This window comes from Fistularia commersonii, chromosome 21 (assembly GCF_037954325.1).
Source record: "Fistularia commersonii isolate RoL2024-O1a breed Wild chromosome 21, RoL_Fcom_v1.0, whole genome shotgun sequence".
NCBI lineage: Eukaryota > Metazoa > Chordata > Actinopteri > Syngnathiformes > Fistulariidae > Fistularia > Fistularia commersonii.
Genome location: NC_141304.1, coordinates 14061595 through 14088558, shown reverse-complemented (window position 1 = coordinate 14088558; position 26964 = coordinate 14061595). Strand labels below are relative to the sequence as shown.

Genomic DNA, 26964 nt, shown 5'->3' with positions numbered 1-26964 from the left:
GATCACTGGTTGCTAGCTAGTTATGATTGGTTGTGGTTAAACAAGAGAAAGGGACAGGGTTTGAAGAACATGCTTGTTTTTCTTGTTGCTAAGCTAACATGTCACATGTTCCAGATAGTCATATGATCGCTGGTTGCTAGCTAGTTATGATTGGTTGCGGTCAAACAAGAGAAAGGGAGATGGTTTGAAGGACATGCTGGTATTTCTTGTAGCTAAGCTAACATCTCATGTGTTCCAGATAGTCATATGATCACTGGTTGCTAGCTAGTTATGATTGGTTGCGGTTAAACAAGAGAAAGGGACAGGGTTTGAAGAACATGCTTGTTTTTCTTGTTGCTAAGCTAACATGTCACATGTTCCAGATAGTCAAATGATCGCTGGTTGCTAGCTAGTTATGATTGGTTGCGGTCAAACAAGAGAAAGGGAGATGGTTTGAAGGACATGCTGGTATTTCTTGTAGCTAAGCTAACATCTCATGTGTTCCAGATAGTCATATGATGGCTCTGCAACATAATTGATTTGAATAACAACATCACGTATTTCCAACTTTTAATTGAATGTAATTTTGAGAAGGGTTGCATGTCCGAAAACAGCTGAGAGCCTCAGTCAGAACTTTTTTTTTTTTTTTTTTTTTTTTTTTTTGGCGAGCAGCTCGACGCTCCACTTGTTTGTGCAAGAGAAGTGATTCATCAAGTGAAATAGTTGAATGTGCAAGTGAGAGAACGGAGGAGTGAAACAGCTTGCTATCCTTCATGATGATAATCTCCTCCGCGCTAATGCACATCTCAATATCCCAGGCAACACAAGTCAGATTGTAGTTTCTGACAAGTATGGATTGCATAACAACAGCTGGCTAATCCTCAGCCTACAGGCGCGTGAGCATATCTCCCCTCTAATTAGATTTATTTGCCGCTTCCATGGGACTCGCCCGCGCCGTCGCCGTTATGTTTGGTGGTAAAGGACGTCATTAAAGTTCCTCCCGGTTTCCACGGACACAAATGAAGGCCACGTTGAAATGAAGATGGAGAATAGGAACGGGAGAGGTGGTGGGGTTGGTGGTGGCGGCGTTATATTGTTTCCAAGTGGCACCTATTCATTTTCCCGTATTAACCAAGGCAGTTTGCAATTGTGGTAATGGTGTTGCTGTGATACACTCCGCTGTTAATGGCATGTTGCTATTCAGGAATAAGTATAATAACAATATATGGCTGATCTTGTACCTCTTGTAAGCGTAAATTCATTTTTGTGGGTTTTTACCCCAACCTTGGTCTTGATGCGTAACTGTGATTTTATTGTTAAATAAATGCATTTCCGGGAATTTTTCTTCTCTCCTGCAAGTATGTTGAACAGCCGCATGCAGCATCTGGCTTCGCTTGTCGTGACGGGCCGGGGTATTTTGGATATGTACTGTTTCGAGAAACCCTCAAAAAATTGCAGGATTTTATAACTTCGACTGAATGGAAATCTTCATGAGTTTATCCTTCCACTTAAAACAAATCCTCAGGTGCTGAGGAACAATCATTGCCGCAGACCAACGAAGTTCAATAGAGGCGGCAAACACACGTTACTGGAATGACCTTTGATTTCAACTGCTAAACACCGTGATTCTCTGCAAGATAGAAAACCAGGGATAAATAAAAGCCATCACATTTTATTTTATTCTATTTTATTTTATTTTATTTTATTTAACTTTATAATAATCCTAACAGACAAATGTTATTATTTTAACTGGTCATTATTATAATTATTGATTTTATTATTATCGATTTTATCACTAGTAGTAATAAAGTTATTTTCATTTTTTTAGCTAGTGATTATTATTATTATTGATTTTATTATTATTGATTTTATTACTAGTAGTAATATAGTTATTTTAATTTTTTATTTGTATTATAAATACATACTATATTATTTATATTATAATGTTATTTATCATTACATTATTATATTATTAATTTATAACATATCAGAAATTATAAAAAAAAAAGAATATTTTTAATTAAATAAAGCCAAGGTATTTTTTCAGCAAGGAATGTTTATTGAACGTGCACACACCCCTGTCGTGATCAGAGTTGCACCTTCGTCCACATTCATTCTCGGGATTTCTAATTATGGCCGGTGTGATATTTCAGTAATGATAGCTGGTATTGTGTGAGACTTCCAGATAATACCAGGAATGACGGGGGATAACAATGGACACAATAGACTAATAACATCTGAAGCAGCTGGAAAACACATCCTTGAGCTTGTAATTTTCAGTGCATGTTAAAGTGATTTTACTTCGCCGGTGAGAGAGCGGAGACCAGCATATTCAGCGCCACGCTTTGAATAACAACCCCGAAAGGAAAAAAAAAAGAGAATATGCCGGAGACAGCCTGTAATTGGAGTTAATCTTGGCACGTTGTCCTTTGCATTCTCGGCCTTGTTAGCGGGGATTAGTCTATATGGAGCGCGCTGAGATATAAGCTACAGTCCCATCGGCGTCTTGTGTTTTCCACGAGCAGGACGGGACGGTAAACTGCTAATATCCGAGGTGATTTTCGGGTGGAGCCGGAGGTTTTTTTTTTTTTTTTCCTGTCCTTATCTCAATCTCTCTTAAGAAGATAATCTAGCCATCCCGAGTCACAGCCCCAACAGGAGGACTCAGATTGTGCGGAATGATAAAACCCGAGGGAGGAGAGCTCCTGTTGTGAGAAATGTCGGGGCAAGAGGTGAGCCGGAGACTTGATAGATTCAATTTTATGGCTAAGAGGAATTTGAAAATCCATGGTATATGGGGTAGGGATCATCGCAAGCCTCCCCCTCTGCACCGATTCCAATGAGTCGTAGCACAAAAAAAAAAAAAAAAAAAAACGTCTCCACCCCTCTTCCCCTCAAAAATCTGGTTTATGCAACACGTTTCACACACGGGGTCGCGGCGTTAAAGGATTAGGGTTTGTCGATGAACCGGCCGACTGGATTACCGCTCTCGTCGCCGCCGCTCGCTCTTTTACCTTCGCTCCGGAGTCATTGCCGGGGGTCCGGGGGGGGCAGAATTGCGAAGGAAACAAGGCAAAGAGAGGTCACGCCTCAGATCCCATCACGGTGTGCCGTGATACGAAAAATTACTTTGTGATTAAGCAGGTATGCAGCGCGCCTGTTGTCTCGCCCCGACACTCTGCCAACAATAAACAAACCTCTGACGCTGCAGTCGGGGCGGCGGTGTGGCGGGTGGAACGGTGGGCGGGCGCGTATGGATCCAAAATCGGGTTGTTTATTGGGCGGCCATTTTTCACAGTTTGTCTCAGACTATTCCTGATGACGTGGGAAGATGAATTAAAAACACCACGTCTATCAGCTTCCTTTATTTTTAAGCGACTGAATCAGACGTTTTCAACCAGTCATTCGCGCCACAACAACTCACTTCACGTCTTCTTTGCGTAGCATCCTACCGCCCAGACTTCACCTCTCCAACCTCTTTGCACCTCCGAACCTTCTCCGTCGGGCCACTCTGGCTTTCGCCGGATTCCGAGCTGCTCCCGAAATGGCTGGCGTTCACTCCCCGCTTCGTTAAGGCTAAGCTAAATGAGTGAGCACGAGCTCAGATCGCTCCCTGGGGTTTCGTCCCTTCCCCCCGGGGTGTGATTGAAGAAGGAGTCAATCCATCTCAAGGAATTTTGCCTGGATTTCTCAGACATTCTCAGCCTGATCGGAGACGGCGGTTTTGCGGTGTCAAACCAATATGTCGTGCTAATGGTTAAAAAAAAAAAAAAAAATTAAATCTAATATACATGGATATTCAATGACATTTCAAATTCCGTGTTCTTAATATTAAAAGAATTCTGATTAATGTTGTAATCATGTCATATTTATTGATTTTTTTTTTTCTCTGCTCTCCAACAGGTGTTAAAAAAAGAAGAATCCCTGTGCGAGGAGGCCGGCAGACGGGACACCGAAGGTTAGACGATGACTTTTTTTTTTCTCGCCTGCGAGAAACGGCAGCTAGCATTCGCCGTCTAAAGTCCTCGCTTGCTGATTTCGTGCTGGAAAGATTGGAAATGTTTGTTTTTTGTGCGTTGGTTGGGGCGCGAGGGGGGGAAATTTACCACCCGTAACTAATTTACCCCAAAGGTAGCTTTCTACTTGTGGAGCCCATATTGTGAATAATCCCATCGCTTACATTGGCTGTGGCATTTTTATAAGCTTGTAAAGCGGTTTTGTTTGCAAATCCCTTCCGTCTCGTGCGCACTTTCATTCTGCTCGCGTCGGTTACATGTTGACTAGCGTCACGCCAAATGGCGTGCTGAGGTTCTGATTGCGGCCATTTGCAAACCATACATCACTTGAAAGAAGCGCCGCAGGAGCAACACGCAACTCCTCCTATGATATTAAGGTCATGCAAATAATAAACAACAGGGATCCATTCACTGATTTCTTAGATTTGGAATAATTATGTGTACCCACGGGGAGCTGAACCAGGCACAGACCAAAGGGACGACGTGGGTCCTCCTCGCCATCCGGGTACAGTGCAAGCTAGGCTGAAGTCGGGGACCTTCCCCTTGGCCCTGGAGTGTAGAAGCTGGCTCTAGCGACCAATATTTTAGATTTGGAATATCTATGTCAACCCAAGAGGAGCTGAGCTGGTATGGCTCAAAGGGACAGCATGGATCCTCCTTCCCATTGGCTCACCATCCATATGGGGTTGGGTAAAGTGGAAGCTGGTTAGTGGCCAAAAGAGGGGACCTTCATCTTGGTCCTGGAGTGCAGAAGCTGGTTCTAGGGACCAAAATTTTAGATTTGTAAAGTCTATGTCAACCCAAGAGGACCTGGGCCCGGCACAGACCAAGGGGACAACATTGAGGTCCTCCTTCCCATTGGCTCGCCATCCATAGGGGGTCGGGTACAGTAGAAGCTGGTCAGTGGCCAAAGTAGAGGACCTTCGCCTTGGCCCTGGAGTGCAGAAGCTGGCCCCAGGGACCAATATTTAAAATTTGTAATATCTATATCAACCCAAGAGGAGCTGAGCCCGGGCACGGCCCAAAAGGACAACATGGATCTACGTTCCCATTGGTTTGCCATCCATAGGGGGTCGGGTACAGTGGACGCTGGTTAGTGGCCAAAAGAGGTGACCTTTACTTTGGCCCTGGAATGCAGAAGCTGGCTCTGGGGACCAATATTTTAGATTTGTAATATCTATGTCAGCCCAAGAGGAGTTGGGCCCGGCACAGACCAAAGGGACAGCGTGATTCTCCCTTCCGATTGGCTCGCTCGTCCCCATTGGGGGTTTTAGGGTTACAGAGTCTGCTGGGTGGCGGCCGAAGTCGGGGGACTTTTGCGATCCGATCACGGGCTGCAGAAACTCTGGGGATTTGGCAGGGAAGGAACCCGAGCGAGTGTGTGAGGCCGAAAGGTTCAGGCTGGATATAGTTGCTTTCACGTTTCACGTTTTGCTTTGTCTTTTCTCCCATGATTATTTGAAAGTGAAATAAAGGGCTTGTTCTAGTAACAATCCCCTTTTCAAAAATTTCACAAGGATTTTGTCATTGTTGTTTTTCAACATCTATGGAACGGCCTGATTTATTTGTTTGAGATAGAGAGTGAGATGAGAATAAAATAGGTTTTGTAATCTCAACGGCTGAGAAGTCCATTTAAATTCAGTGGACGGACAATAAACGGGCCGTGACACATAAATACTGGAGTTTAAACCTCGCAAGAGATGAATCTCTTGTACTGACCATGTAGTTCCGGAGAACGGTGGCTGCTGCTACAAATCAATATTAAAATCCTGCCAACCTGCTCCCGTGCTTCATATGCGGCGTAACAACCGGGGTCGACGTGAAATACGAGGACGCGGGAACGTTAAACTTCAGCCGTGGGTCGCCGTGTCTGGGCAGAGCGCCGGCAGCTTCTGGGATTCTCAGCCGGGGAAACGCAGGGATGTGATGGGTTTTCTGTTTTTTATCGATCTCGCGCTTACGGTTTACGCCGGCTCAAAACGCAACAAGAGATACCCGCTCGTTGCTCATTTGAGCTTTGACTCCGGAACATCTGCTCCTCTGTGTGTCGCCGTTGCTTCAGACTCCGGTTGAACTTCTCGTCTTAATTTCGAAAGCGGCGTATTCTCGGCGCAGCATCAAACACGTGTTCGGCGGGGGGTCCTCATTATCGCCTTCCTGCTTATTGCGGTTGATGTGGTCCTCTTGGCCTCGTCACATCCCGACCTCTATCGCGGGGCCCGGGGAGCTTCATATCCGAAGCGCGAAACGGTCAGGATGAGGGTCGGCACCTCCATGTGGAAGCCTACGGTCCTCTGCTGAAAAGAGATACGGTGCTTCCTCTGAGCAAGATCTTTAAGGAGTTTCATTTTGCGAGGGGCAGAGTTATCAGCGGGGGGTTCCTCCGGGCCCCCGGCCTTCTGCTGAAGTATTCCAGTAAACCGATGAGGACGTTTCCTGAATATCTCCCACAAGAGGCGTTCAGGGTATGTCCGAATGGCTGAAGGTACATCGGTTGACCCATTGAGGGCGTTTTTTTCTTGCCAGACCCGGTCATCCCCTGAAGTCCTCCAGGAGGAGGGCGAGGGAGGACCTGCTGCATCTGCCAAGGAGCTCTGGACAGGTGGACGGAATCAGTGAGGGTTCAGGGTTTTCCAGCTTTGTATAAAAGCATGCTTTCTTGTCGAAGGCTTCTCATCTTGGCAACCGGACTCGAGTTTCTTCACTTGGAGATGCTGCTTCGGTTCAGGACCCGGATGACTGAGAACCTCCACGGACATATAACAGCATGCTCTTTGGTTGCCGAACCGATGATATTGACTGAATCAATATCGCGCCGATGAACTGATCAGTACTGAACTGATGTCGTGATCAGGTTCCTCCGGAGCCGATCACTTCTTGTCTCTTCATGTCAATAAGGACGATCGATTTTCTGATTATCGACGACGTCACATTTGTGTTGACCTTTGTCTGTCCCCCCCTAAGGTTCTCCCCATCGGTTCCCTTCCTCGGTGTCCAAACCCAGGTTCTCCACCCAGTTCCCGACTTCGTGTTACCTCCAATAGTTTCCCCTTGTTTCCGCTCTCAAGTTTTCCCCATCAGTTCCCACCCTGGGTTCCCAAACCCTGGTTCCTCCATCGATTTTCAGCCCTCAGGTTCTCTCCACTGGTTCCCACCCTCAGGTTTTCCCCAACAGTTCTCCCCGTTTCCACCCCCTGGTTCCCCCCGTTAGTTCCCACCCTGGGTTCCCAAACCCTGGTTCTCCCGACCATTTCCAACCCTCCAATTCTCCCTATGAGTTCCCTGCCTTGGTTGCCAAACCCGGATTCTCCCTTCCTTCGGTTCTCCCTTTCAGTTCCCACCCTTGAATCCCGAGTCCCCGTCTTCTTGGCGATCCCAATCTTTCTGGTTCCCCATGGTCCAGTCCTCCCCGAAAACAGCAACAGCTCCAACAACCAGGCCACGGCGCTAATATTTCCCGCCGCTTCCACAAAGCAGAGGCTGACGTTGAGACGAGGTTATGTCACGGCTGTTTTGTCCGAAAAAAAAAAAAAAAAATTCACCACATGGTGACGCGCATCCCCGTCCTCCAAACGGCTCGTCCACGGCGCCTACATTTGCATTTGATGCGTCGTCACCGCAGGTCAACGGCGGTTCCAACCGCGGCGGGAGCTCCATGCGTCAGTCGCAGCAGCCTCGCGACGCTATCGGCGACGGGTCCGTCTAATTAACACTCCTGTGTGGTGCTGATGCCCCGCGCTACCTGCGCCGCGACACCTGTCCTGTGACAAACATAGCTCATGAGAAACAATCGCCGTCGACATTTTCATTTTTTATTTTTTTTTTCATCTCTGCAAGAAAACGACGCTCGGCGCTTTTGTGTCAAGATGAGATGCGCCAGGTGTTTTTAGGACGATTAGCGCGACACAGCCCCGTGGAGGGGGAGCTGCTGTCGTTGATAGATCCGCACGTATAACGCCGCGGAGTAACAGATGGGTGACACCGTGACAAGGTCTGTCAGATGACAGCCAGGGGATTGATAACGCTCGCCGTTTCATATATTTCCTTTCAAAATGCCTCTGTCAGGTGAAACCGATGTAACGCTATATTTTTTTCCCCTTCAGCCGGCGTGTTTCCGTGCGCCCGTGTTAGCATTTTGATGTTTCATAATCGCATTTGCAAAGGAACCAGATGTACAGAAAGAACAGAGAATAGCCGGGATGTTTTTTTTTTTTTTTTTTACTCTACTTTTTGGAAGTACGGCCGTGCGTAACCCCGGTGCCGCATGCTCGCGAACCCCGTTGTGCGCTTTTACCGTTCGTGCCAACTGGCTCCGACCCCCGTGACCCGGCGTCCCTGGCCGTTCTCCAAGTCGTCCGCGGTCCCATCTTCTTCGTCTCGTTGCTCGGCAATGGCCGTATTTTCGTCTTAAATCGAGGCACGGCCGCTAGGTATGCGGCTCTTGATGTTTTTTTTTTTTTTTTTTTTTTTTTTAAATCTCCCTGCCGCGACTAGAAAAATACCTGCGTGTTTTTCTTCTGCGGTCTGACTGATATTTGTGTCTGTGCGTGTGTGAGTTCATGCAAACTGTTTGCAGACACATATTTGGTTTCATTTTGGAACAGGTTTTGGTCTCACTGCAATTCTAGCAGAAAACATTTCACTCTCTTATATTAAGTTTATTTTTTATTTTTTTGGTTTTCTCTCACCTGCGGATGAAGCCGTTTTCCGTCGGTTTGACCTGCCTGATGAATCCATGCGATGTTCACGATCCCAGTGAACCCATTACCGCAGCCCTTTACTGAAAGATCATTTTGATTAGAAGTAAAAATTAAAAAGCGCAAATTACAGTTTGAGCCCAATCGGACTCTACATTGTCATTTTATGTTTTTGAGCTTGGATTCACAATTTATTCTTCTTCTTTATTTTCTTTGGACTTTTCCCTTCAGGGGTCGCCACAGCCAATCAGCCTTCTCCATCCAACCCTATTCTCTGGATCCTCCTCTCTCACGCCAACTAACTTCATATCCTCACTCACTACGTCCATAAATCTTTGCTCTCCCTCCAGACATCCAATTCCAGCATCCGTCTACCAATATATTCACCATCCCTCCTCTGTCCATGACCCAACCATCTCAGTCTGGCTTCCCTGACCTTTTCCAAAACATCTACCATGTTTTGTTCCTCTGATGGACTCATTCCTGATCCTCTCCATCCTGGTCGCTCCCAAAGAGAACCTCAACATCTTCATCTCTGCCACCTCCAGCTCTGCCTGCTGTCTTTTGGTCATTGTCATTGTTTGTAGAGCATCTCACCACTGTCTCCTCCACCTTTCCTTTCATTCTGGCCGATAGTCTTCTATCTCTTGGTACTCCTGACACTTTTCTCCACCCATTTCGACCTGCTCGAACCCGTCTCTTCACCTCTTTTCCACACTCTCCATTGCTCTGGACTGTTGACCCCAAGTACTTGTTGGACTCATAATTTCTATTTTACATTTACACATATTTTATTCTGTAGCGGTGGCACGATGGCGCAGTGGTCAGCGCCTCGGCCTCACAGCACGAAGGACCCTGGTCCAGTTCCAACAAGGGGAACCTTCTATGTGGAGTTTGCGTATTTCCTCTCCGGTGGTTTCCTCCCACATTTGAAAAACATGCAGCAGGTTCATTGTAAAAAAAAAATTGGGAAAATTGCCCCGAATGAATGGTTGTCTGTCTCTGTATGTAGCCCTGCGATTGACCAGGGTACCCCGCCTTGCCCCTAATGACAGCTGGGATAGGCTCCAGCATCCCCCAAGACCCTAAATACAGGATAAGCAGCAGAAGATGGATGAACATTCAAATTTTTGGCGCTTGAATGTTCCGTCTCAGGGAAAGAAGGTCCAAAGCTGGATTCCAGAAGGGGCATTCTGTATGGAGTCTCCACGTTCTCCCCCATGTCTACGTGGGGTTCCCAGGGTTCCTCCTACAGTCCAATTAGAGACCCCAAATTGTCCACTTATGAAAGAATAGTTATATGTCTCTCTATAAGCTGTGAGTGATGGAGCAAACGTTGTATGCTCTATATGCGGCCCTGAAGTGATCCGGGGTGAACTGCACCTCTTGTCCAATGACAGCTGGGATAGGCTCCAGGATCCCCCAAAACCCTGAGTACAGGATAAGCAGCAGAAGATGGACGAATGTTCAAATTTTTGGCGGTTAGATGTTCTGTCTCATGGCAAGAAGGTCCAAAGCTGGATTCCAGAAGGGGGCATTTCTCTGTGGAGTCTCCGTGTTCTCCCCCGTGTCTGCGTGGGGTTCCTCTGGGTTCTCTGGGTTCCACCTACAGTCCCATTGGAGACTCTAAAATGTCCACGTGTGAATGAATAGTTATATGTCTAAGCTGTGAGTGAGGGAGCAAACGTTGTATGCTCTATATATGCGGCCCTATGATCGACTGGCGAGTGGTCCGGGATGAACCCCACCTCTTGTCTAGAGACAGCTGGGATTGGCTCTGTCCTCCTCACTCCGTGCCAGAATGAATGAATTGATGAATGAATGAATGTTCAGGTTAGCCTGTCCTTTTATAGCCTAGCATACTCAGGACTCTTCTGCCTACTCTGTCCGTCAGCCAGAGGACACGGACTCCTCCATCCTCGGCTCTGCTCCTTCTTTTACCTTCATCATTTTTAATTCACCAAATAATTTCTTCCGTAAACCAGGACAAGCTTTGATTAATGTTTTTTCCAGGTGTGCAGCCGACCCGGGTGCCGGCGATACGAATTTTCGTCTTTGCACTAATCATATTTTGTTGGGTCTAATATTGGGTGATCTGCCCCAAGTATTTTGTGGATTACACGTTTGTCTTGAAGTACACTACTTACACTGTGAATGTATCATATTTGGCTAACTCAGTACTTTATTCCTGCACAAACAGTTAAAATCTACCACAATCATATGGGAAGAAATACTTGGATACAACGACATGTATATTTTACACTCAAAGAACAAGTGCTATTGAAAATGAATATTTCATGATTAAACCTCAGACTGGAACATTTGAAAAAAGGAAAAAAAAAAAAATACTGCTCCTCTAAAAGTGTTGACCGTCCCGAGCAATGGGAGATCCTTCCAAATCGCCACTTGGAAATTAATTACTTTCTTTTAAGCTGTTTTTCCTCCCACCTGTTTTTAAGATTACTTTCACACGAACTCCAAAAAGTGTTAATTCTCAGAGCGAGCCTCTCCTAAAACTTTGGAATATTTCTCATTCGAGGAAAATGTTCTCTTAATACTTCAAACATCCTCTTACTTAAATGAGATAATTTGTTTTGACTTGACATCTTGAAGTTTTGGAATCAGAGTAAACCGCAAACCAAATCGAGGGCTACCGATAGACGGAGCGCCGAGGATCTAGATCTGGGCTCGGAGGCGGAGATTCATGGACGCCGTTGGTTGTCGCTTTACTTGTGGCGATGAGAATCGGTGTAAACCAGGGGTCGGTAACCTTTAACACCCAAAGAGCCATTTGGACCCGGTTTCCTCGGAAAAGAAAGCACTGGGAGCCGCAATTACTTTTTGACGTCTAAAATAAAGGTACCGCTGTATATATTGCTTTTTACACTTTGTATAAACAAGTGTGCAGTGTGTTGTTTCTGAAATTCAAAAAGTATTGCAGAGAAAATTAAATTTTATTTATTTAATGAACTCATTTTGAGCTTTCAGAGCGTGTAGCGGAGCCTTGACCTGAATTTTGAAAATAAATCGGGAAAAAAACACTGTGTCAGTAAACAATATAAAATAAATATTTGTAAAATATCTTCATAAATATTTATTTTACCCGGTTTTTGGGACTTCTGCTCCTGAACTTCTGCGCACAGCATCTGCAAATCATGACTTCACCGGCTGGCGGGTATACCGGCTTCCGCGAGTGTGACGTTATTTTGAGCGGCGAAAAATAATGAATATAATTTTATTTAATATCTCAAGATCCAATGATCTTCCAACTTAGAACTAAAAGTAAAAAAAAAGGGATTAACACAAGTGAAATACACTTCAATTAAATATTTAAAATTAATTTTCCCACTCGAAGCCGCAGTGTAAAGATGAAAGAGCCGCGACCACAAACATTCACCCTCTCATTCACATTTTATTGAAAAATACAAACCATCACTCGTCATATAAGTGTATAAAACAGTCACCCTTTCATTCACTAATAATATAGACCTGAATCCATTCACCCTCTCATTCACACATTTTAAAGAGACAAGTTGCAATTCACCCTCTCATTAATGTCGAATAAGATAATAATGCAAAACTTTCATTTACTTTCATGTGTTTTATAGAGGTAGAAAACATTCACCCTTTCATTCACTAATAACATAGGCGTACAAGCCATTCACCCTCTCATTCACGTTATTTAGAGACCTGAAACCATTCAAACAACACAAATGATACAGGACTGTCTCAGAAAATTAGAATATTGTGATAAAGTTCTTTATCTTCTGTAATGCAATTACAAAAACAAAAATGTCAGACATTCTGGATTCGTTACAAACAAGTGAAATATTTCAAGCCTTTTATTATTTTAATATTGCTGATTATTGCTTACATCTTAAGTATCTCAAAATATCTCAAAATATTAGAATATCATGAAAAAGTAATTTTGTTTTTTTTTCATTTTTGTTTTTCTGATTTTCTGAGACAGTCCTGTATTGTTATACAACCATTCACTCTCTCACTCACACAGCATATAGAAGCATGACATTCACTCTTTCATTCACAAATAATATAAACGTACAAGTATTCACCCTGTCACTCACACTTCATATAGAGGCATAAAACATTCATGTTGTACCACATTTTACATTGCCAGCGTTTGTTGCAGGACTTTTTTGCTCATCGACTCGGGTAGTTTATGATTGATTGAGTGGATTTGTATTGCGATTTTTGTTTCGAAGCTCCTCCAACAGCTTTGGCGGCGAGGAGGCGCGGCCTTACGATGCTGTCGCACAATGATGGCGCAGCATCAGAAGCCATTAGGGCTCAACGCCGTTCTGGAGGTTAGAGAACGCAGCCACCATGCTGGGGCCAGAACAACTCGGGCCGTGTCCAAAAATCCCTTTTGTTTCTTTTGATTATTCATTTTTAAGCATGCATTTTCCTCATTAATGGAGTTGTTTGGTGGAAACTGAAGCCGTCTGCTGGCTGACCTCGTCTAGGGTCATGATCGACAACCCGGCACGCTGTTGTCCTCTGGTGATTTCCAGAAGGGGGCATCAGAGGAGCTTCGGTGTGGTCCTGGCGGAGCGGCCTTTTCTGGGCTATTAGCTACAAAAGCAGCATTAGTCAGATGAGGCGGCCTCCGCTCACATCTCGACTCGCCTCGGGCAGCGGCGGCGGCGGGCAAAGGGAGCGACTTCAAAGTCATCAGAGAAAAATAACACCTCACGCCAAACTTGAGGAACCTGAACAGGGAGAGAAGGTAAACAGACGGACATACAAGTCTTGCACCTCGTTGAAAGCAGACATTTTTCTGTAAATTATATTAGAATGCATGCACGGGGAAACATATATTCATTCTGATTACGCTTCCTGCACCCTCGTGTCAAAGTAATTTCTCAGGCGCCGTCTCCTTGAGAGGGTTCGGTCTCCTCCTCGAGACCCGAGCTCCATCGGCGCGTTTTGATTCGCGGTCAAGGGAAGAGGCTGCGTCGGCCTCGGCGTGGGCGCAGCGTGGCGCCGGCGGAGGGTCTGTTTATGCGAGTGTGTGTGTGTGTGTGTGTGTGTTGAAGTGTGTATGCTGCCGGGGAGGGGGGAGGCGGGTTGGAGGGGGAGGTTGGTTCTCGATGGGGACCTGCCTCTCAGTGTAATTGAAAAATGTGACCTGGAAAATGTTTGCCCAGCAGAGCATGAAAGTTACCTCGGCGGTGATGGCGGTGCGCCGGGAGACGGCTCACCTGGCCCCTGACAGGGGGAGCCGGGCGTCGGGCGGGGGGCTCACACTTAAAGCCGCTTTATCCCGCCGCCACAAGCGGAGGAATTAATTATTTAATAGCGCTAAAGAATCCCCAAAGTGAACAGAAAAATGCAAAAAATTCACTCATAATCCCCACAAGGCTGACCTCCACAAGGACGCTTTCTCTAAAAGTGTGTACGGGTATTTCAAGGTGCCTATATCCAGCAATCCTCCAAAAGAAATAAAATAAAATTAGAAAAAAAAAAAAAATATATATATATATATATATATATATCAATTCAACATTTCCATTGGAAAGCAAAGTACCTGCCGGCCTCTGGAAAAGGGGTTGCTTTTTTTTTTTTTTTTTTCTCTGGAAAAGGCAATTTGTGCAGCCATGTGTTTCAGAAGATCTTTCGGGTATTAAAGTGGTGATGAAATGCAATTAAAACCCCCGTCCCACAATGCCCCGGTTCCTCCGAGTGCTTTTCATTAACCGCTGCGTCCACAAATACGTGCACCTACATATGGCTACCGAGTCTAATAATAAAAGACGGACTAATGAATAGCACGGATCCCCCTTCCGCTGCTGTTTGGGTTCACGTTTGAACCAATTTATGCGCAGAGTGAACTTTACAGGATTTATCTAACTGTAATTTTCTTCTCACATTTAATAGGCTACCCCCACCCCCCACCCCCCCGGTGGCTCCGGGCCTCGCGGTGCGGCGGGAAAAAGCCGAGCCGCTGTGCATTATGTACGCAACAAAACATAAGCGTAATAAGCTCGGCACATTCGGGAAGGATTTTCACAGAATGGACGAGACGATAGAAAACTACGGGATTGGTGACGTGACTGCGAATGACTGAGTGAACGCTTGTTTGAACTGATGTGTGAATAAATGAGTGAATGATTTTGAGTCTTTATTTGATTTGTGGATGAATGAGTGAATGGTTGTTTGTCTCTATATTAGCTGGTCCATAAACCTTCTCTTTGGTCTTCCTCGAGACCTCTTGCCTGGCAGCTCCAATTCCAGCATCCGTCTACCAATATATTCACTATCCCTTCTCTGTACATGACCGAACCATCTCAGTCTGGCTTCTCTGACCTTCTCTCCAAAACATCGAACATGTGCCGTCCCTCTGATAGACTCATTCCTGATCCTCTCCATCCTGGTCACTCCCAAAGAGAACCTCAACATCTTCATCTCTGCAACCTCTAGTTCTGCCTGCTGTCTTTTGGTCATTGGAACTGTTTCTAGTCCACACAGCATCGCTGGTCTCACCACTGTCTTGTACACCTTTCCTTTTATTCTGGCTGAAAGTCTTCTATCACATAGTGCCTCTGACACTTTTCTCCACCCATTCCAACCTGCTTGGACCCGTCTCTTCACCTCTTTTCCGCACTCTCCTACGCTCTGGACTGTTGACCCCAAGTACCTGAAATCCTCCAGCTTCTTGATCTCCACTCCCTGTAGCCTCACCGCTCCACCTGAGTTCCCCTCATTCACACACATATATTCTGTCTTGCTGCGACTAACTTTCCATTCCTCTCCTTTCCAGAGCATACCTCCACCTCTCTAGATTTTCCTCTACCTGTTGTCTTCTCTCACTAAAGATCACAATGTCATCCGCAAACATCACGGTCCATGGAGATTCCTGTCTAACCTCATCTGTCAGCCTGTCCATCACCATTGCGAACAAGAAGGGGCTCAGAGCTGATCCCTGATGGAGTCCCACCTCCACCTTGAACTTCTCTGTTACCCCTACAGCACACCGTACCAGTGTCTCACAGCGAGCATACATGTCCTGCACCAGTCTAACATACTTCTCTGCCACTCCAGACTTCCTCATACAATAATGAATGAGTGAGTTACTTTTTTGGGGGTCTTTATGACGTGTGGATGAGTGAGTGAATGGTTGAATGCCTTTATATTAGCTGGCAATGAATGAGTCTTTATATGAAGTGTAAATTAGTGAGTGAGTTGTTTTTTTTTTCTTTTTTTTTTTATCTGATGTGTATGATTTTCGGCCTCTATATGACGTGCGAATGAATGAGTTAAATAATTTATGGTCTCTATTTGATGTGTGGAGGAATGAGTTTTTTATGCCTCTACATTACCTGGGATGAGTGAGTGAATGTTTTTTGGAGCTTTATCTGACATGTGAATGAGACAGTGAATGATTTTGGGTATTTATATCAGGTATGAATGAGTGAATGAATGTTTTTTTTTGGAGCTTTATCGGATTTTTCTTAGGCGCGGCACAACTCGGTATCATGTAAAGTGAACAAAATGAAAAATTGCAATTTAAATATTTCAATTTTTAGGCATTTAAGTTCAACTTTAAAATCATTAATGATCATAAAAATGTACCGACATTATTTTTTTGGGAACCATACATAAAAAAATTCCAAAAAAAATTGAAAATATTTGAAATATTTAAAGAAAATAGGCGCGGCACAACTCGGTATCATGTAAATTGAACAAAATGAAAATTGCAATTTAAATATTTCAATTTTTAGGCATTTAAGTTCAACTTTAAAATCATTAATGATCATAAAAATGTACCGACATTATGTTTTAAGTAACCATACATAAAAAAATTAAAAAAAAAAAAAAAAAAGTGATTGAAAATATTTGAAATATAAAGAAAATATTGTTGGCAGGTTGGATAAAAAAAGCAAAATGGGCCGGACGTGGCCCACGAGCCGTAAAATGGTACAGATGATGAATGAATGAATGATAATAAACATTACATTCATTCGGCAGATGCTTTTATCCAAAGCGACTTACAAAATAAAAACAAAATAAAAAATAAATAAAAACCCAGGTCTTCCCTGCAGAGTGAACAACCCGCCCCTCCAGAGTCTCTGCTGGTCGGCCGCTCACAGAGAAAACACCAAACACCGGTAACATCGTGCCGCAATCGCGGTATTCGAGCAGGTATTTCTTAAAAAAAAAAAAAAAAAAAAAAAAAGGCGAACCCGGCAGGCGTCGGCAATCCTCTCGAGCCCGTATTTATTTCATTTCATGATTCAGATAGGACTCTTTAGTTGCTGTGCGCAGCCTCTCTTGGACCGGCGCTATCTCTAACTCTGCAAATTGCCCAACCTTGTTGTGGTCGGACGTTTAGCCGCCTCCCCGCGTCACGCCAGACGGGACGGGTCTTTTGAAGCCGTCTAATCTCGGGGTTCGGCGAGGAGCCCCGCGGAGGGGAGGCGCTCCGCTCATCTGCATACTCGCCGCCTGCAGAGGCCCGATTGTTTGATTGCTCGCACCTCGGGCGCTTCGCTGACGGACGAGTCTGGCATGTATATCGACCTCGGGGGCGTCTCCGGGAACGCCGGGGAAAATGACAATTCATAAAAGCGGTCTGATTCATCTTTACCGTTTGTATTCCGATTCATATTTTATCATGAATTAGCAGCAATAGCTAGTATGAGTTAGCAGATTTTGCAGACAGGAAGTGATAATTTTCTTCACAAATTTGTGGAAGAAGTAAAATCTCACACAGTGGTTTGGGATCTGGGAAGAATAATGTTTCTTGGATTGAATCCCTGAATATTCCGACTTCATTAAACTCGGTCCAACAAGCGAGAGATAAGAGGGTTCTTCTGTCGAGTTCTCTCTTAGCGCACTTAGCTCCTCACACACACACACACACACACACACACAAGTAGAGGTCACACAACATATATTTTTGCCACTCCTGCTCTTTGCTGTAGCACTGAAGATATTAACTAATTTATACTAAATTAATACAAATATTTATTTGAATGATTAAATGCATGCAATGCTCTCTTAGCGCATTTAGCTACACACAAACACACACACACAGGTACAGGCCACAAGACATATTCTAAAGACTCTTGGTCCTGCCCTTTGGTGTGATTTAGAAAATATTGATTTATTTATACTTAAATAATAAAAATCATTCACTTAAATCATTACTGTATTTTCCAGACAGTTGGGCGCACGTCAACAGAAGCTGCATTTTAGCCGCTAGCTGGTCGCTATCTTTGGCTTCCTCCCGCGCACTAAAACCGTCAAAGTCATTTTCGTCGGTGTCGGATTTGAACGTCTTCAGAATTTCCTGGTCATTTCATCGGTCCGATGTGACGAGGATAAATGTTTTAGCGGACGTGAAGCTCATGAAGCCCCTTCCTCCGCCCAAAAAATCCATGAACTAGCCACATCGTTGTTTAAGCCGCGTGTGAAAAAAAAAAAAAAAAAAACGCGGCTTATTGTCCGGAATTCACGGTAAATGCGGCCTTGGCCACAGACATACAACATAAATATGTTGTCATCATTTTTTTCTATTATTATTTTTTCCAGCTTATTTCTTCCTATTTATTGATTTTATTTCTTTCTGTATGGAGCATCTGAGAGCTCTCATTGGCCTGGAATCAGATAGACTTCCCTGTTGAAGCTGTTGAAGTGTTTTATCAGTAAGTGTTCAAACCTTGCAGTTGAAGAAAAAGACTTGATGTGACAAAACAAGCCAATGTTTTTATTCATTCATTTATTTTCTGCACTGCTTGGGTCTTGGACTTAGAAAAGAACATTGGAAAGCATGAATTTATAGAAATTTAATTTGATAAAAAACATTTTTTTTTCTTGGAACATGTAGCAACTTGATGCTCAGAGCTTGTTTGCACTGTTAAAATGTAAAAACTCACTTGGAGTTTCCAAAGACGGTGCACTTAATAGCATAGCTGAGCTGAGCAGATCCTTTTTAAATTCCTGGATCGCGTTCATTTTGAAATAACCCTTCTTGGCTCGTCCTTCGCGGTGGCTTACCTGCACCGGCGAAACCGCGGCTGCTTTTTTATTTCGCGCCACGTGAATGATAAGATAATAAGATGAGATTATTGATCCCCATAGTGGAAATTTCTTTTGTCACAGCAGTGTAACATTTGTAGTATCAATAAATATAAATAAAAAGACAATTAGACAATAGCAAAAGATATCCATGAATGAAAAGACGGCAGAGACAAAAACATCAAGGATAGGAATGGATAATAGAAAGGGAAAAAAAAAAGACAGCAAGAGTGAAAATACAACAACAAGGATAAAAAGGGTGACAATAGCAATGATGAAAATAGAATAAATCAATATAATAAAAAATGTTTTTTTTTCAAATTCAAATTCAAGACATAAGTATATGTTTTACTGGTGCACTAAAATATAATCTGTTGCTGATGGTGTCATTTGAAAGAGGAATTTGGGATAACTTAACAGCATGATATTCGGCATCTTCAACCCAGCTGGTTTTATGAGTGTTTCGCCAAAGATGTGCGGTTTGCCCTGCTTTGCGATCAGTTAAGCAGCTCGACGCTGTGAGGATCGTTCTGTTGATGCACGTCGAACAGCCAGAGTCGCCTTTTCGTCGAATCTGGCTCTCGTATTCCCCGTTTCCATGCAGCTTTAGGAAGCGTTCCCTTATTTTTGCCGGCTCTGGACTAGATTTGCTCAATTTGGCGTCGCAAATCATGCAGTTCGGACGCTCCGTTATACATGTGAATCCATATTGCACGAATTCATCCGACCGCTTTCTTTTATTTTTTTTTGCCAGACATAATTAGTATGACGGGATTCAAATATTAAGAAAGAAATCACACGATGTACCATCACGACAGGTACAAGCGCACCAAAATCCCTTCAGGCTAAGCTATGTAGCGTGATCACCTGTCATCACGAATTATACAGGCTACAGGGAGTGGAGATCAAGAAGTTGGAGGATTTCAGGTACTTCGGGGCAATTTACCCAATTTTTTTACAATGAACCCGCTGCATGTTTTTGGAATGTGGGAGGAAACCGGAGAGGAAAACACACAAACTCCACATAGAAAGTTCCCCCATGTTGGAACTGGACCAGGGTCCTTCGTGCTGCGAGGCCGAAGCCCTAACAGTTAACAGTTAAGACAATTTATATTTCATTGTATTTCTTCTTCTTCCTCCTTCCTACTATTATCTATTACTGTTATGTTTTTACTTGAAACTCTGGCACAACAATTTCCTTCGGGATAAATAAAGTCGCTCTCATCTCATCTCATCACTACGCCATCGTGCCGCCGCTATGGCATAAAATATGTGTAAATGTAGAATAGAAATTATGAATCCAACAAGTACTTGGGGTCAACAGTACGGGGCAATGGAGATTGTGGAAAAGAAGTGAAGAGACGGTCGGAATGGGTGGAGAAAAGTGTACGAAAGAGATAGAAGACTTTCAGCCAGACTGAAAGGAAAGGTGGAGGAGACTGTGATGAGATGCTCTACAAACAATGACAATGACCAAAAGACAGGAGGCAGAGCTGGAGGTGGCAGAGATGAAGATGTTGAGGTTCTCTTTGGGAGCGACCAGGATGGAGAGGATCAGGAATGAGTCCATCAGAGGGACGACACATGTTAGATGTTTTGGAGAAGGTTGGGTCATGGACAGAGGGGGGAGAGAGAATAGATTGGTAGATGGATGCTGGCATTGGAGGTCTAGAGGAAGAACATGGAGAAGATTTATGGATGTAGTGAGAGAGGATATGAAGGTAGTTGGCGTGAGAGAGGAGGATCCAGAGAATAGGGTTCGATGGAGAAGGTTGATTCACTGTGGCGACCCTTTGGAGGGAAAAGCTCTAAAGTTCTTGTCAAAATCTTCTTTTGTTGGAAACTGGACTTGAATTTCTTCTCTTGAAGACGGCGACACGTCTTCAAGAGGACACTGCACAACAATACGACGATAACCTTTTTGTCTTGGCAACTGGACTTGAGTTTCTCCACTTGAAGATGTTTCGACCCTCATCCCGGAGGCTTCCTTAGTTCTGAAGAGAAGAAATTCAACTCCAGTTTCCAACACAAGAAGATTTCGACAAGAATCCACCACGACCTGGATGACCGAGAGCCTCCACAGACACCGATCCAAAGCCCATCCGCTTCCTGAGTTTCCTGACCTGCAGAAACGCCCAGAAATGGAGTCGCGTGGAGTTAAACAGCAGCCGAGAGCCGAAATCCCAACTTGACCCTCCTCGACAGTTGAGGCAGAAGACGCACTCTGCAAGGAGGGGCGGCGGCGGCGGCGGCGGCGGCGGGGGGAGGAAACTTTGAAGTGCAAGCGAACGAACCAAGGTCAATTTTGATGAAGCTCCTCAGACTCAAGGATAAAGAGGAAATTTTAAAGAGAGCGAACGCCCTTAAAGCCACCGAGATCATCCTTAATGGGGATTTCACAGACAATCCGAGGCGGGAATGAGTGTGAGCTGTGACCCCGAAGCCCCGGGAGGCGAGCGACGCGGGTCGGCTTGCATCTCCGCTCTGCGACGAGCGCCGGGTTCATCAGCCCGTCTCACACCAGCAGCCGGCTCAAAGGCCGGTCGCGAACTAATACCGACTTTTAAACGCGGGATAAACACATGGAAAAAACTCCGAAAAGGAGGTCATCGCAGTTTAAAACTTTCGGGGGAAAAAAAAACAAAAAAAAACGCACGTGTCGGAGATATTTATCGACGTCAGAAAGCAGATGTTGATCTTTTTAATCAATGGTTATCTGATGTCCTAGAGCATATTTCAAAAGAGGGCGAGCGCTCGTTGCACCGCGGGTGATTTTAATATCGATTTACGCAAGACAGAGAAAATATTTTGTTCTTATTGTTTTTTTGTTTTTTTTTGGGGGGGGGGGTCGGCAGAGACCCTAAGAGGGAGCGACACATTATTAGCAATAAAGTAAAAATAAGCACAACGCTTCCTGAAACATGATATCCGCATTCCCTCGAAAAAATACGCAAATATATTTACACGCGGCACGATGACGTCTCCGTGTTCTCCTGGTTTCCGTTGGCGTTCCTCCCACCGTCCGAACACTTGAAGGAGCTTCACCGGAGATCCTGAACCGTCCGACTGTTCCGGGGCGAACCGATGACAGGCGGGATCGGCTCCGGTCGCCCCGGCAACCCCGAGTGCAGGATAAGCCTTATGGAGAATGAATTAATAACTGACTTAATATCCATCTTCTGCCGTTATCCTGCACTCAGGGGACGCTGGAGTCCACGCCGGCTGTCATTGGGCGAGAAGCGAGATACAACCTGGTCACCCGTCAATCGCAGGGTTGCATATAAACAAACAACAATTCGCTTTGTTCGTTTTTGTCCGATGAACCTGCATGTTTTTGGTCTGTGGAAGGAAACCGGAGGAAACGCACATGCAAACATGCAAACACAGAAAAAGGTCTTTGATGCTATGAGGCCGAAGCGCTAACCAATGCGCTACCGTGACTTAATAAATGATAAAAAAAATAGATATTTCCCCCACAGAGTGAACTAAACACAAATGTTTAGCGGCTTTGACTCAATCCCTTCAATCATCCCTCCAATCAGAAGGTTGACTGTTCGAATCCCGCTTCTGAACCACCTTATTTTGCAGCTCTGTCGCTACGTGTGTGTGTGTGTGTGTGTGTGAGATGGTGAATGAAACCCGGTGTAAAGCTCTTTGAAAGCTCCAGGTGTGAAAGCGCTCCACAATCGCAGTGACTTCAGACTCCGTTCTTAATAAAACAGATGATAAATTCGAAAAACAGAAATAGAAAAAAAAGAAGGTTTCCACTGATGACTCCTCTTTTTCCTAATGCACTGCGCAAAGCACACATCTTAAATTGCCGTACCTTCGGCGGTAAAACCCGACACGGTTTCGTTTACAGCGTTACACACAATCTCCAGACGGAGCTTGTTGGCCTCAGACAATATTCTATAGTAAACGCCGCGGGGCCGGCGAGCAGAACATGCTAATTATTAATGGTCTCTGTAAGGGGGGGAGTCATGCCTCTGTCTTAATGAGGACATTTGCATCTTCCATTACACTGATGTATGTGCGGATACGCAAAGAATATATTTCAAAAACCTGAGGGAGTGAATTTATGGAGTTTAACGTCCACGGATACGACCGCTCGCCAAAGATCGATCTCCCCCCCCGGCGTCCGCCGCGTCCCGGCGTTTTCTCTCTTCTGACGGGTTTCGGGTTCGTCGGAAAAATCCACACGGCCGCGATTTTGAGGAAGCGTAAAGCGTCGCTCATTCGGCGGCGGGGAGGAACGGCCTCTCCGGTTTCCGAATCATCATCATCATCAACTTCTGCAAGCCCTCCCCTCTACAACTCACTTTTCGCGAGATAAAGCAAAGCCATATCAGGTGATGTACGAATGAAAGTACAAACAAGCCTGTAAACACTGTGAATCTAATTAAAAGATAATATCAGGCACTTTATCACCAATGTTTTCCTGCGTTGGCCCCTATCTTCCAGACCCGGGGCCCTCTGTGTGTTGAGGCCTTTCTGCTCAAATACTTTCCAGGCTGTAAACTATCCTTAATTACGTCGCTATCTCTCTCTCTCCCGGCGTAGGACGATGACGGTCGGCCCGGCGTTTCCCTCCGCCGACCGTCCCGTACCCCGGGTTAACGCCGCGGGCACGATTAGCTTCGGAGTTGGGCGTTCAGCAACGCGGTCGGAGTGTTCGGGTGACCGAGCTCGCCGCTCCTGGTGTGTCGAATTAAAGTTCGAAATGAACTGAAACGCTATGGATCCGTTTTTAAAACTGCAAAAATGTGCTTTATAGATAAGAAATGATGTTCTAAAAAAAATAAGAGAATGTAAAGACATGAACTCAGATCAGTTATCTTTAATGTCGCTTACTGGCTACATGCTGAAATGCTACAATGTATAACATCGCTACACGTTAGCGATGCTACACGTTAGCGATGCGCTGAATTCGTCCGTCGACGTCCCCGCCCTCCGCTTCGCCAAATCCCCGTAAAAGTCCGCTGCCTTCCCTCAGACGATGCTCTCGCTCGTGTTTTTCCCTGATTTTCTCCGGGCTAACAAGTGGAAAGCGTGGCGTGCCGCTGCCTCCCCTGTTCGGGCCGCTGCAACTTTCATGCGCAGGACGTCCGAACATTCCCGGTTCAATTCCCGGCTCCTCCTACTGCGTTGTTGAACAAGACACTCGCTGCTCCCCTGGCGCCGGTGGACGGCAGCCTTCTGCTCATGGTTCATCCGTGATTGGGTTCATTGCAGAGAATGAATTTACCCACAAGGGATTAATTCTTCTTTTCCTTTCAGCTTTTTTCAGCGAATCAACCTTCTCCATCTAACCCTTTTCTCCGGATCCTCCTCTCTCACACCAACTACCTTCATATCTTCTCTCACTACGTCCATCAATCTTCTCTTTGGTCCTCCTCTAGATGTCCAATTCCAGCATCCGTCTACCAATATATATCTCTACATGACCCAACCATCTCTGACCTTCTCTCCAAAACATCTAACATGTGCTGCTCCTCTGATGGACTCATTCCTGATCCTGTCCATCCTGGTCGCTCCCAAAGAGAACCTCAACATCTTCATCTCTGCCACCTCCAGCTCTGCCTCCTGTCTTTTGGTCATTGTTACAGTTTCTAGTCCATATAGCATCGCTGGTCTCACCACTGCCTTGTCCACCTTTCCTTTCCTTCTGGCCGATAGTCTTCTATCTTTTTGTACCCCTGACACTTTTCCCTGTAGCCTCACCGTTCCGCCCGGACTCCTCTTCTTCACACATATATACCGTAATTTCCGGACTATTGGGCGCACCTCAATATAAGCCGCACCGGCTAGCCGATCGCTATCTTGGTCTTCCTCCTGCGTACTAAAACCGTCAATGTTGTCTTGTTTGGTGTCAGAGTTGAACGGACTCAGAATTTCCCGGTCATTTCATCGGTCCGATGTGACGAGGATAAATGTTTTAGCGGCGTGAAGCTTGTTGGCACCCCCCAAAAAAGTCCATATATTAGCTGAATCGTTGTTTACGTGAAAAAAGTTGCGGCTTTTCGTCCGGAAATTATGGTACTTAGTCTTGCTGCGACTCCCTGCCATTCCTCTCCTTTCCAGAGCAAACCTCCACCTCTCTAGATGTTCCTCCACCCGTTCACTGCTCACACTACAGATCACAATGTCATCTGCAAACATCATGGTCCATGGAGATTCCTGTCCAACGATTCTTGTCCAAGATTCTTGTGTCGACAAGAACTTTAGACCAGTGGTTCTGAAGTGGTTCTAACATGTGCCGTCCCTCTGATGGACTCATTCCTGATCCTTTCCATCCTGGTCACTTCCAAAGACAACTTCAGCATCTTCATCTCTGCGATCTCCAGCTCTGCCTCCTGTCTTTTGGTCATTGTCTTTTTTTGTAGAGCATCTCACCACCATCTCCTCCACCTTTCCTTTCATTCTGGCTGATAGTCTTCTATCTGTTCGTACCCCCGACACTTTTCTCCACCCATTCCAACCCATTTCTTCACCTCTTTTCTTTCATTGTTCTGGACTGTTGACCCCAAGTGCCTGAAATCCTCCAACTTCTTGATCTCCACTCCCTGTAGCCTCACCGTTCCACCCGAGTTCCTTTCATTCACACACATTTACCAACCGTCATTCCTCTCCTCTCCAGAGCAAACCTCCACCTCTAGACGTTCCTCCACCCGTTCCCTGCTCTCACTACAGATCACAATGTCATCTGCAAACCTCATGGTCCATGGAGATTCCTGTCTAACCTCATCTGTCAGCCTGTCCATCACCTCTGCGAACAAGAAGGGGCTCAGAGCTGATGAATAAATTATTCATTTTTAATAATTATTACTATTACAAAACGCTCATCCTGCTCGTTCTTAACTCGGATCTCGGATTTTTATTTGTTCTTTAATAAGCTTTATTAATTCCTTGCGGGGAATTACGTTCCTTATGGTGTAGCATTAGCTCTATGGTGCACACCAAGGATGTGCACACACAGCAGGGAGCAGGAAATATGAAGAATGAATAAGGATGATAAGGAAGTTGCCGAGAGATGATCAGACAAACGAAAGTCACCCGAAAGCTAAGACAAGGAAAAACGACGAAGCGTTCGTAGCGCGTAAGCTTCACCGTGACGACGGCTGGAGACGAGGAATGACGAGAAAATGTGTTTACTGTGTCTAAAAATGTTGTCAGGCTTCACTTAAAGACAAGACGCTGATAAGATGTTTGAGTTTTTCATCGAAAAAGCGCCAGAAATCGCCAACAACAATCCCGCTACTTGTGAAAGCTACTTCAGTTAACTAGCGAGCACTGTTATGTTAATGAACATTCATAAAGTTATTCTCTGTCGCAAGTTGATCTTTCTTTTTTTCTTTTCTTCAATGTTGATAAGGATACAAGAGGTTTTACAGACAATTGATACTATGTTGTGTGAGGGTTAAAAATTTCTCTTCTTCCAACAGAAGATAATTGAGAAACTGATTTCATGGACGAACCACGGGCAGTTGGGGTTTCAGTGTCTTGTTCAACAACAACACTTTAAAATGAATTAACACAGCGTTTAAAATATTTATTTTTGCCTTTCTGTATACGTTTAAACAAACTATGTTTTCATTTTTTTTTTTTTGAATCAACAAACATCTGCAGAAAAAACAAAATTACAATTTCTGCATGCGACAAAACATTTTGAACTCGGAAAAAAAGAGGTTGGATCAATGGTTAATTTTAAGCAAAATGCTATTTGAGTCCTTATTTTAATATATATATATATGTATGTGTGTATATATATATATATATATATATATATATATATGTGTGTGTGTGTGTGTGTATATATTTATATATGTGCATATATGTATATATTTACGTTTACGTATATATACGTATACATATACGTATATGTATATATATACACACACACACACACATATATAAAAAGCCTAACTTAAAACCAAAAAAATGCCGTCCCCTCTCTGTGTGATGTCATCCTTTTAACGGCGCATACAGTCGCTTATAAAGAGTAATAAAAATATTTTAACATTTAATATTTAATATTTTTAATATCAATCTTCCAATTTAAAATTGCACTTTAAAAGTGAACTAAAATAAAACAAATTTTAATTAAATACTCGTGAATTATTTTCAAAAGCAGCAGGGAGACGACCGGAGGAAGGAACGGAGAATCAAACCGGGAATATTCGGCTTCAAGGACGTTCGCTCTCACCTCCTGCGCCCTTCGCCGTTTTCGCAAA

General features: G+C 44.5%; 1 protein-coding gene across 4 annotated transcripts in view; it reads left to right on the top strand.

The window, feature by feature from the left end:
• Positions 1-26964, top strand: part of myorg (myogenesis regulating glycosidase) — a 218217-nt gene that overhangs the window by 98161 nt on the left and 93092 nt on the right. For all 4 annotated transcript variants that reach the window (XR_015107749.1, XR_015107750.1, XR_015107748.1 and 1 more), the window contains exon 3: positions 3883-3937. The gene's annotated coding sequence lies outside the window, so the exon portion shown is untranslated. The remainder of the gene's footprint in view (positions 1-3882; positions 3938-26964) is intronic.